Source organism: Pinus tabuliformis, chromosome 3_1, assembly GCF_031772625.1.
Source record: "Pinus tabuliformis cultivar Carrire ecotype Pingquan chromosome 3_1, CPIR1, whole genome shotgun sequence".
NCBI lineage: Eukaryota > Viridiplantae > Streptophyta > Pinopsida > Pinales > Pinaceae > Pinus > Pinus tabuliformis.
In genome coordinates, this window is record NC_142301.1 from 836,847,517 (window position 1) to 836,859,958 (window position 12,442).

Here is a 12,442-nt window from a genome sequence, read left to right on the forward strand (position 1 = left end):
GTCTGACTGCTGTCCACCATCAACAATCAGATCTGAACTTGATACATGTACTGGGGTGAAATGCAAATGAAGTGCTGTATTCACAAGCTCACGGAGATTGACTGAAGCAGCGTTTATCTACTAACGCTGATGTAAAACAAGAGCGTTTTCGAAGGCTACCTGGCATAACTTCAGGCTCCGTCTAAGACTTATGAAACAAACACATCAACCCACAAACAAGTTGGACTCTTGAGGGAGAAGCTATCATTGTATTATTTCACTTGTATCTCTGCAATTTTTGGCTAAGGAAGACCAGGGTTTTGCAGTCATCTTTGGGATTCTTGTGGACTCATTGTGTTGATGGTGTGTCTCTTCATGTTATTGTAAGCTTTGTTATGTGATTCATTTCCTTTCTATACTGCTGCATATTAAACAAATGAAGTGTTAAAGTGAGAATTCATGCCTGCCATGCTCCGCTTTTAAGTTTGTTCAATTCAATGTTTTCTTCTGTTTAAGGAGGATTCAAAGTTATTGTTTGCCCTCCTTAGCTCCTCACCTGTCTTGCCATCCCATTTAAATCTAGATTTGATGCTAAATTTCTTGCCTACCTTGCCTCAGTCGATAGTCTGTGTTGTTCATTCTACTCTCTGTTCAAGCTGTGATTTTGCCCATGCAGCCCAGAAAAACCCCGTCATTTAATGAAAAACCCCGTCATTTTATTAAAAACCCAAAATCAATCTTTCTAATCAGTTTACTAGCCTAATATCAGTGTTACCTTTGTTGGTTGTCTCATCCCATTGAAGATCTACCGAGATTGACCGGAGAGAGCCTTCTCCTGCCCCGTAGGGCTAGCTACGAGGCTAAATGGTTTGATGTAGCCTTGAGATTTACCTTTCTCAGCCTGAGGTGAAATTTCAAGTGCTAACATACTGGCGACCATACTGGGGAGAACATCTGATCTTTTTCTCATTGACGTGTTATTTCATAGGTCTTAGACGGAGCCTGAAGTTATGCCAGGTAGCCTTCGAAAACGCTCTTGTTTTACATCAGCGTTAGTAGATAAACGCTGCTTCAGTCAATCTCCGTGAGCTTGTGAATACAGCACTTCATTTGCATTTCACCCCAGTACATGTATCAAGTTCAGATCTGATTGTTGATGGTGGACAGCAGTCAGACACTTATGCAGGCTGAACCATTCACCTGGCGACTCCAATTCGATCCAGACAGTCTAGTGCTTGCTGATATGTTCATGCAATGGTAGGGTATGTGGCAGACCTTGCACTTTGTGAAGCTCTAAACGGAGTTAGAGAGTGGTTAGTGGATATTGAAACTAATGAAGAATTTTTCAGTGACTTCTTTCAAAGATTGAAATCTCCAGAGTTCTCTCCTGAAGCTAAAATTGGTGCCTGTGAGTTAATTGTTGAAAAACTTGGAAAGGAGATTCAATGTTTAGACAAGCAAATTCAGTCATATGATTTCCAAGACCCTAAAAAGTTCTTGGAAATCCTTCCTCTTTCGAAACAAGATATCATAGAATTGCCTACAGCCGTTTACATTGACAGTGTGCAGCTGGAAGTATGCATCGCAGAGTTGGGGCAACCAACAGAGTCCGACTTCCGTGATCCTATTGCGGCATACATGGACACATTTCTCAGTTTGATTGATAGATCAGGCTGTATTTTCCGTGACCAGGGTCAGTACGTGCATGAAGGGCTGCCAGCAACTGCATCTGTGACTTCATGGCAGCATTCTCAAGCAGCTTCATTTTTAGGTTTACTTGAATGGTTAATATGGCATTTTAGCATTACCTGATCTATTGTTTGTACAACAGATTAGAGTAGGTTTTGTAAATAAATAAGCAGCCATAAGGGCAGCATCTTGTTTGAGTTCAGTTTCAGTTTGAAAATAAGTCAAGAGTTGTGTTGATGATGACTCCATTGCCCAATGGGTGGAGGCACTGTCTGCTCTTCCAAAGTTCTGCGGTTCTTGGCACCTCCACGAAGCGGCAGCTGCCATCCCAATTGGAGCCGATGTTAGACTCCGTCTCCTGTCAGAGATTGATTCTTCTTCAAAACCCTGTTTTGAAGAAGAAATCATTTAATGTGTTGTTTTAGATTATGTACTGCAAACTCCTATCCCTGCACAAGCACAATTCAAAACATCATCAGCAATCAGAGGCAAAAAGCTATTTGGAGAAGTCTCACTAGAGATCCCGAACACCTGTTTTGGAAATTGTCATAAATGAATTATCTTATAATATAGAACTTATTGACCCATTTGAGCAGCAGTGACAGGCATATATATGGAAATAAAATGTATTGATGGTGGACATAGAGGGAGAAGGAATGCCGCTGTGGTCGTTGCAAGTGAGGCTCATGCAATTACATTAATAGTTGAAGAATTACTAGGAGTTGTTTTTACTATAGCTACATTAATAGATGAAGCTGTTGAACATGGTGAGTTGGACTCTCCTAGATGTGAGAATAATCTATCATCAGCTAGATTTGGTGGAGAGCTTGCATCTCTTTGCATTGCTATGGTCAATTCAGTGTGGAGAACTATTCTACATGCTCTGTCATTGGTATTATCCAGGTCACAGGGTGAGGCTATTGTATTGGAAATACTGAAAGGTTACCAAGAATTCACACAGGCTTGTGGAGTTCTTCGTGCAGTGGAACCTCTAAATGCATTTCTGGCTTCTCTTTGCAAGTTCACATTAAGTACTCAAAATGATTCAGATAGGAGGAGCACTATTGGTCCCTTACCACCTCCTGGCTCAAAGCGTACTGAACATGTTGCTGATCAAAAAGATTCTGTTGTTCTTACACCCAAGAAATGTGCAGGCGCTCAGGACTCTTTTTAACATAGCGCATCGGTTGGATAATGTTTTGGTCTCATCATGGATGTTGGTTCTGGAAACTTTGGCAGCCTTAGATCGCATCATTCATTCACCACATGCCACTACACAGACTTATCTGATCTAATGGTTCCATTAATATATTAGAGTTGCGGACCTGTTGAAGATATTTGCACTGTTCCTGCAACCCACGAAGAAATACATCCGACTGCAATACTAAGTGTTGTTGCTGGTCTAACCCCTTGGTCTGACCACAATCAAAGTCCACGTAACATGTATCAATGCCAGATGGCAAAACAAGCTATGGGTTTCGCTTCTCAATCTGTACAAGACCGCCAGTGCCAAACCTCAGGGTTTCGAATATGATCATGTAACTGTTAATTAACGATGCTCAATTCGACATTCATGTCATCGCACCAAAGCGCCATTGATATTTGTACATGAGCCCATTAGCATCGAGAATAATTGTGAATATGGAAGTATGAATGTAGAAGAACCTGCAACTGAGACAACAGAGGGATTGCGTTCAAGGGTGTCAAGCCTTGTTTCCAGGAAGAACAAAAACATTCAAGTGACAGAGATAAAAGGGTCTGGGGACATCTGGAAAGAGCAGTCTTTGCCATTTCTCATTCAACAAAAGCCGCAGATGCCTGAAAGCGTAGATTCATGTGTTAGTTTCATCGGTATTGCACCATGCTCAACAGATATGCCCATCATTATTGGATAAGAAAGGTTCTGTGTTCTGGAAATTGAATTGTCCGGCATTCAATTCAATATATGCGGTGGATTTACTCCAGATTAGCAAAATCTTTTCCTAATTTCGGTAAAATGGCCAACGCATTGCAAGATGGCAAGATTTGGGGAGCAGTTGCAAAATGGCATACACGATTAGATTGCCTATATCTTCAGATTGACACCTGTGAACGCTACTTGTGAAAGGATGCGTTATTCCATCTCAGCAGCGCCGATCGTTTTTTTTTTAGTTTTATATATTAATAATGATAAAACAAATCGCTGATTTTGGGTCGATTTGTTTTTCCTTAGCAACATGTATTTATTATATTAAAAAAATTATTTGTCAAAAAAAAAAAAAAAGAAACGGAGAGAGAGGAGGAGAAAATTCTGAGTGCTGGCGGAGAACTGAGCTCCATTGTACAGTCTTTGACAGAGGGATTTTTAATGAAAATTTCACAGCTCTGACTTCTGAGATTCATGTGGTATGTTAATTTAGCATAGGTGTTTCTTGTGTTTCATATGTAATCTGTTATGTTCCATTTCACTACATGATCATATCTAATTGAACAAATGAAGTGTTAAAGTGAGAATTCATGCCTGCCATGCTCCGCTTTTAAGTTTGTTCAATTCAATGTTTTCTTTTGTTTAAGGAGGATTCAAAGTTATTGTTTGCCCTCCTTAGCTCCTCACCTGTCTTGCCATCCCATTTAAATCTAGATTTGATGCTAAATTTCTTGCCTACCTTGCCTCAGTCGATAGTTTGTGTTGTTCATTCTACTCTCTGTTCAAGCTGTGATTTTGCCCATGCAGCCCAGAAAAACCCCGTCATTTAATGAAAAACCCCGTCATTTTATTAAAAACCCCAAATCAATCTTTCTAATCAGTTTACTAGCCTAATATCAGTGTTACCTTTGTTGGTCGTCTCATCCCATTGAAGATCTACTGAGATTGACCGGAGAGAGCCTTCTCTTGCCCCGTAGGGCTAGCTACGAGGCTAAATGGTTTGATGTAGCCTTGAGATTTACCTTTCTCAGCCTGAGGTGAAATTTCAAGCGCTAACAGGCGGATCGCAATCGACGCTGGCATAGACCCTGTTATATGAAGAGGCCTCAGGTATGAGCGATTTGCCATTGCGACTTGTCGCAACACAACATCGCATCGATGCACTACAATGGAGCGGGGACACACACACACACACATACATATATACGGGAGATCCGATGAACTGGACTTGATAACATTATCAACCGTATTGTATGGATCCTGAGATCCGCCCAATGCCACTTTTAAATGTATTTACGTATATTTCATTGTTTAATGAAAATACAAAGGGGAAGCGATATGCGATGTAAACCAGACCCGAAAGGGTTCCGGAATGGAACTATATATGATTTCAAATCTGCCCAAAGCCATTTTATGTTAATTTTTGCTGTTTTCAATGTATTTTCAATACAAAGGGAAAACCGTGGAGCAAGCTAATTACAATAAGCGATAGCGATTCCCAGGTGGACCCGATGACGCTATAAAGCGGGGTTATGAGAATTTCAAGTTCGGAAGAATAGGGATCTGCAGATTTTTCCGTGTAATGGCAGCGTTCTCTGTGTAAACACAGAGCAACTATTTTAAAGGATTTAAAGCGCTGATAGACCCCTTCCGTTACCAAATAGGTGGCATTCATCCTTGAGGGTGTTTAGTAATGATTGCTAATGCCCAGAGACGGGATTTGAACGGATTGTGAATGGTTGACAGAGAGCCCGAAAGGGAAAACCAACAGGAAACACGATTTGGATTTTAAACCATCAATGTCAAATAAACAGGGCTGTTGGGTCGTTAAACAGTGGCCAAGCTATTGTTTGTTGTTGAATGCTGAAAGTAGTAGCATCAGAAAGCCAAGAGAGCAGAGCGATAGAGAGCCAAAGAGCTACTGCGCAAGGCTACTAAACTGTTGATGGTGGCCAATTTTCTGAAGTGTAGAAGCCAAGGAGGCATCATTGAGACAACGCAGAAGAAAAAGCACAACTGAGGGAGCCTTTAGGGTCACTTGAAGTTCAAGTGAAAAGCTAGAGAGCGTGAAGGTTGCAGAAGGCAGAAAGAAGCCAGAGCCAAAGAGCTAAGAGCCAAGAGCCAGAGCCAAAGAGCCAAGAATCAGAGCCAGAGCCAAAGAACCAGAGTCAGAGCCAAGAGCTAGAACTAAGAGCCAAGAGCCAGAGCCAAGAGCTAGAACCAAGAGCCAGAGCTTCAAGAGCCAGAGGGGATTAAATGGTGTCTAAACCCACTATTTTTGTGTAGAACAACAGGAGTTGAGTCAAGGACTTGTAAAAGACTTACACCATAATCCCAAAGAGCCTAGTTGAATTAACTAGAGCTCACAGAGATGTAGCCCAAGAGTTGTGGGTGAACTCCTAATTAATTTGTTGTCTTATGTGTTTGTTTTTACTACTGCATTATTCACTGTTATATGCATTAATATATGAGTTTAATCACATTCATATATCAACACAAACAAATTATTTTAAAGTAAATAATCAGCTGAGACAAATACAAGCATACACCCTTATTTTCAAGCATTTCTTATTTCCGCATTGGTTAATCAAATAGACTTGGGAAAATTCAAGCTTTGGAAGTGGGAGAGGTTCTTATAAGCTAGACAAGAAGCCTAAGAGCCCCATTTTCAGATCAGACCCTATATTATTTGAGTTTCGTAAGCAGGATTTTGGGCGGGCCTTAGGCGGTATTGGGTTGGCTCCGCCCAATCCCATATAATGGCCGATGCGTGGCTGGCAGAGGAGAGAGAGAAACCACCTTTTCGGGCAGGTAACCTCTGTACTCCTAAGCCACACGAAAATGAATACCAACCATTGGATCAGAGATCGCACATATCAACAGTGGGGCTTGCGATAGTGACCGAAGGCAGACCCGATATGATTATAGGGCGGATGCGATAATATTTGAAGTCTGATAGAAAGAATTTTGATGGGCTTTTCAGTGTTTTCCCGTGTATTCGGGATTTTGCCCAATCCAACTATGCGATGCGATATGCTGCCTAATGGCGGACCCGATAGGGTTTTTAGGGATGAGTTGATGGAATTTCACATCCAGAATTCATGATCAATAGTGTATTTTCCAGTAACTCTCTTTGTATTGGATTTTTCTCCATTTTTAGCTTTTTTGCTTGGAAAACGGCCCTGATCCCTTTGTAACAGCTCCTGCTCATCATGCCACACGGAAAGCGGGCATTTTTGGCCGAAAATGATGCATTTGAAGCCATAGAGCCACAAAGCTAGATGGCCAGTCGAACTGACAGGGAGCAAAGAATGCACAGAGCCGCGGAGGGATGATTATACGTAGAGAAAACGGTTGGGGAAGCCGGAGAGCCAAAAAAATGCCTCAAAGAGAGACAAAGAGCCAAGTGACGAGGAGGAGAGCAAGGATAATGAGAGCTAATGTGCAGAGCAACTGAGGGAGTTTCTTGGAGGTCAAGCGAATTACCGAGGCATGCAGAGGCCGAGAGAGAGAGCTCAAAGAAGCTAGAGCTGAAGAGCCAGAGCTAGAGCTAGAGCCGAGAGCCAAGAGCCAGAGTCGAGAGCCAGAGCCGGAGTATTACAGATCCATTTGGGCATATCAACCCCAACTTACAGATCGATGCTATTGGGGCTCATCAACCCCTAGTGCAGTTGTTACATGCCCTAAAGAAGTTAGTCATCAGAATGCCTTACTTCTTAAGAAGTTCCATCACTGAAAACATCCAAAAACTATCTCTAAGAAGATCAGCGCAAGTAGGCCTTCATTAGGGTGTGCTACAATACAAACCATGCACTGACAGGGTGCTATGCAGTGCACATGGTCCCTCTTTGGCTCGTGCTGAGCGAATTAGGGCAAATTTTCATGAGGGTTTGAAGATTCCTTATCCATTGGAAGCCTATAAAAGTTTCTCAAATGCCACCTGCTCCTTTGAGTTCGCCTTTGGATGAGAAAGGAAATTAGGAAACATTAATCCTCTATCCCTTCTTCCATGGAACTTATTTCTAAATTTAGAAAGGCATTCATCATCACCATTGATGGCATAACCTCCTTCACTCACCTATAAATAGATCATTCAAATAAGAGATCAAGGGGCTAAAAATTATTGAATTGTAAGGAGATGCTAGTGATATGAGATTAGAATTGAGTACAAGTATTGTGATAGTGTTGGGGTGTCTTGCTTTTCATGACGTGATGAACAATTGAATTGGAAGGATGACACTGGATCGAGCTCATATGGGCTGTAATCTTTCCTCTTATCAATAAAGTTTTCAAGACTTTTTCCTTATGCTTGTGTTATGTGTTAATGCTTTCATATGTATGTCATGTTTTCAATTCCATGTTATTTATAAGCAATAGATCATTATGCTTTGATTGGTTTTTGTTTCTGTGATTATGCAGGTACTTTCCAAGCGAATTAAATACGGGAAGGAGCAGCAAAATCGGTCAAGGGAGACAAGGAGCTAGTGAAAACTACAAGTAGGTTTCTCTTCTCTCTTGTTTTATCTATTGATTATTGAAAAGGTTAAGATTACTTTGTCTGTTGTTTCTAGATCTGCTACTAGATCTAGAGGGTCAGGCGTTTGTCCAAGAACATTAAATATTCCCCAAACAAATTGGCGACTCCACTGGGGACCAGATTATCCATTTTAGTAACTTATCAAGCCTCTTAGGACATTTCTACACACTGTACTTATGGTCGTTCATTAAATTACAATCATTTTTCATTGAAAATTGAGTCGAAACTGTGCCAAAAATATCTTCAGAATTGCTCACTGTCATCAGTACACCGTCTCTAACTGATACCTGCACTGCATGTTGGGTTGTGTTATATTCTTTCCATGACCAGCCCACATAGTTAACTGGGGGTTAGAGGGGGGGGGGAGGTCTCAGGGGGTTTGAGGGGTACCCACCTATGGTTTTGTGCATGATTTTCGCACATGTTTTTGGAAGCGATGGTTTTCGGTCCATGGTTTTGGGCGCAATGGTTTTCGGTCCATGGTATTGGATGCTTTGGCATGCATAAATATGTATTATAACATTGAAAGGAACATACTGAAAAATCAAGATGGTAGTCTCGATTTTGGGATCTAGGGGAAATCTCTATGTATATGTTTTTTATGTGTTATGCTCCCGCATTGTTTATTTTCTGTGTTTTAGAATTCGTATGCAGGTAATTTCTGTATGGGGTTAAAACCTACATTTGGTATCAGAGCAGTTTTGGATTCAAGGGGACACCTTTGTTGCAAAGGGGTTTCTCTCGGGCCTTTGGTAGACCGTGTTCAGCGGGAGATCTGCGAGATCGATTCTAGTGGTGAAAGAAGATGGCGAGCAGTGGAAAGATAGAGATCGAGAAATTTAATGGTCAAAGTTTTGAGTTGTGGAAACTCAAGATGGAGGATCTATTGGTGGATAAAGATCAGTGGATTGCGGTAGATTCGGGTACTAAACCAACGGGAGTGTCTGATGAAGAATGGAAGAAGTTGGATCGGAAGGCAAAGAGCACAATATGATTATGTGTCTTAGATTTAGTATTGTTGAATGTATCAAGGGAAGCTACGATGAAGGCTTTTTGGGACAAGTTGGGGACTTTGTACCAATCTAAGTCTCTGGTGAATAAACTGTTCCTGCGGAAAAAGATGTATAACCTGAGGATGAAAGATGGAGACTCGGTGATAGAGCATCTAAACACATTTAATACTATGGTAAGTCAGTTAGCATTTGTTGATATTAAAATTTTAGATGAAGATAAGTGCATCAGTTTGTTGTGTTCTCTACCAGATTCGTGGGATAGTCTGGTTATTGCAATAGGTAGCAATGCAACTGCCTTGCAGTTTGATGAAATAGTCTCAGCCTTGTTGATGGAAGAGATGAGACAGAAAAATATGGAGAGCCAGAATGGTGATGCCTTGTCTGTACGAGGGCGGTCCCAGAACAAAAACAAAAATAAGTCATCGAGTGGAGTTCTAAGTCTCAAGGAAAACCTGTAAAGGTGGTGTGCTGGAAATGCAGAAAGGAAGGGCACTACAAAAGGGACTGTAAATCTAAAGCTCCTGATAAAGGAAAGGGATATGATGATGCTCCTTCTGCAAAGGCGAAAACTACCTTAGACGAAGGTGGGGATGTGTACTTGGCTTCTTCAAGTACACATGTAGATCATGAGGTACGGTTGATTGACTCAGGTGCATCCTTTCACTTCACTCCCCATAGAGAGTGGTTCTGCGAGTATGAGAAATATGATGGTGGTGATGTATTCTTAGGGGATGATAGGAAGGCTATAATCCTTGGTCACGGAAAAGTAAAATTGAAGTTGCAAGGTGGAAGGGTTAGAACACTTTTGGGTGTTTTGCATATTCCTGCATTAGTCAGAAATTTGATTTCTGTAAGAAAGTTGGATGATGCAGGTGTAAAAACAGTGTTCGAGAAGGATACCTGCAAAATGGTTCAGGGAGCACTGGTATTCATGCGGGGGGTTCAGATTGGAACTCTGTACAAGCTGCAAGTTAGCACTGTTATTGATGGGTGCAACAGTTTTGTGGTTCCTGAAAGTGGAGTAGAAAATCTAGTGGTCTTTGGAGAGAAGACCATGCTGTGGCATCAAAGGCTTGGACATATTGGAGAGAAGGGCCTTCGAATACTTCATTGTAAAGGTATGGTAGAAGGTATGAGTAATAGTTCTCTGGATTTTGATTTCTAAGAAAATTTTGTATACGGTAAGCAAAATCAGGTGAGTTTCCCCTCTGGTGGTAAGAGGGTGAAACAAATATTAGAACTTGTGCACAGTGATGTGTTTGGACCTGTGAAGGTTCCATCACTGGGTATGTCTGTGTACTATGTATCATTTATAGATTACTTCTCAAGGAATACATGGATAGATTTCCCTAAGAAGAAATCTGAAGCCTTTGACAGGTCTAAAAAATTTAAGGCTCTCATGGAAAATTAGACAGAGAAAAAGATAAAGGTGCTAAGGACAGATAATGGTGGAGAGTTTTGCAGCAAGGAATTTGAAGTATTCTATAAGAAGTGTGGTATAGCACGACAAAAAGCTACTGCATGTACACCTCAACAAAATGGAGTTGCAGAAAGAATTAATAATACATTGATGGAAAGGGCAAGAAGCATGTTCAGTGGTGCTGGGTTAGGACAGGAATTCTGGGCAGAGGTGGTGGATACTGCATGTTACCTGGTCAACAGGTCACCTTCATAAGCATTGGAGGATAAGACTCCACAAGAGGTATGGACTGGTAAGAAACCCTCTCTTTCACATCTGAGGGTATTTGGATGTGATGCATATGTACATGTTCCAAAGGAGAAAATAATCAAGTTGGATAGTAAATATGACAAGTGCATCTTTATTCGGTATAAGGATGGTTTAAAGGGTTATAAGCTTTGGAACCCAATAACAAGGAAGGTTGTATACAGCCGAGATGTGGTGTTCAAAGAGGTGAAAGATGTTATTAAACATGAATTCCAACCAAAGGAACCTGAGAAGATAGAGTTTGAGCTTAAGGAGGAAGAATCAGACTCTATAACAAAGGAGGAATCAGAAGATGAAGAGCCACAAACTCCGGGTGTGAGAATATTAGTTCGAGAAAGCAGGTAGCCAGAAAGGTATAGTCCATCTGCTTTTTGTTCAAATTTTGCTTTGTCTCTTACTGATGATGATCCCATAACTATGAAGGAAGAAATGGATTCAAAGGATGGAAAACTATGGAAAGAGGCCATGGTTGATGAAATGGCGTCTTTGCACAAAAATGAGGCTTGGGATCTGGTCGAGTTGCTGACTGGAAGGAAACTGTTAAAATTGGCAACTAGGGAAAAACTTCATGTGGGTCATCTTATGCATGGCTGATAATATGTTCATTAGATTCCTCTCGTCGAGAGGTGTAGGATTGATATAAAGATCATCTGATTTCGATAAGTATTCATGGAGATATGAATTTATTTTGATTATGGAATTATTATGAAGCTGACCTACAACTCATGTAGGCTCAGAAGCCCAACAGTCGCATCTATTCAAACACCAAAGTTGTGTATAAATATAGGAGGACTTTTCCTCATTTGGACTCATCTCATTGCATTTCTCTCTCTCTACTGCGCAGAAAAGAGTCTCTTCTCTACTGTGCAGAAAAGGGTCTCTCCCTCACACATGTGAAGCCAGAAGCTACTGAAATTGAAGCTGCAACTGCAGAAGTAAAGTTTGAACTACGTGGACTAGAAGATCTCCTCATCTGAACTATGCTATAGGGTCATCTGAATCTCCTCTAAAAGCCACAACTTTTGGTGGTGGAATCAAGTCAATCCGATGGACGGTTTGCAAGATATCGACTGCCCTAGTTTGAAGGAAGTTGTTGAAACTGAAGCTGCAATTGCAGAAGTGAAGTTTGACCTGCGTGGACTAGAAGATCTCCTCATATGAACTGTGTTGTAGGTTCATCTAAACCTCCTTTGAAATCCGCAACTTTTGGTGGTGGAATCAAGCCGATCCAACGGTCGGTTTGTGAGATATCGTCTGCCCTAGTTTGATGATGAAGCCGCTAATGCTGATGCTGCTGATCTAGGGTTTGCCACTGTTGATATAAATCAGATTTATTGTACTATTTATCTTTGCTGAATTATTGAAGATAAAAGAATATTTGATCAAAGGGTTTCCCCACATATTGTGGGGTTTGTCCCTGGCTAACCGCCACATCTTGTGTCTCTTGTCTTGGCTTGTTTTCTATCGATCGTTTAATGTTCTATCTGCACTTTACTTTATGTACATGTGATTTATAATTTGTGGAATATAATAAGAAAAATAAGTAAACTGTTATAAGCATAGAACATACCATAACTTAACATGGAATCAGA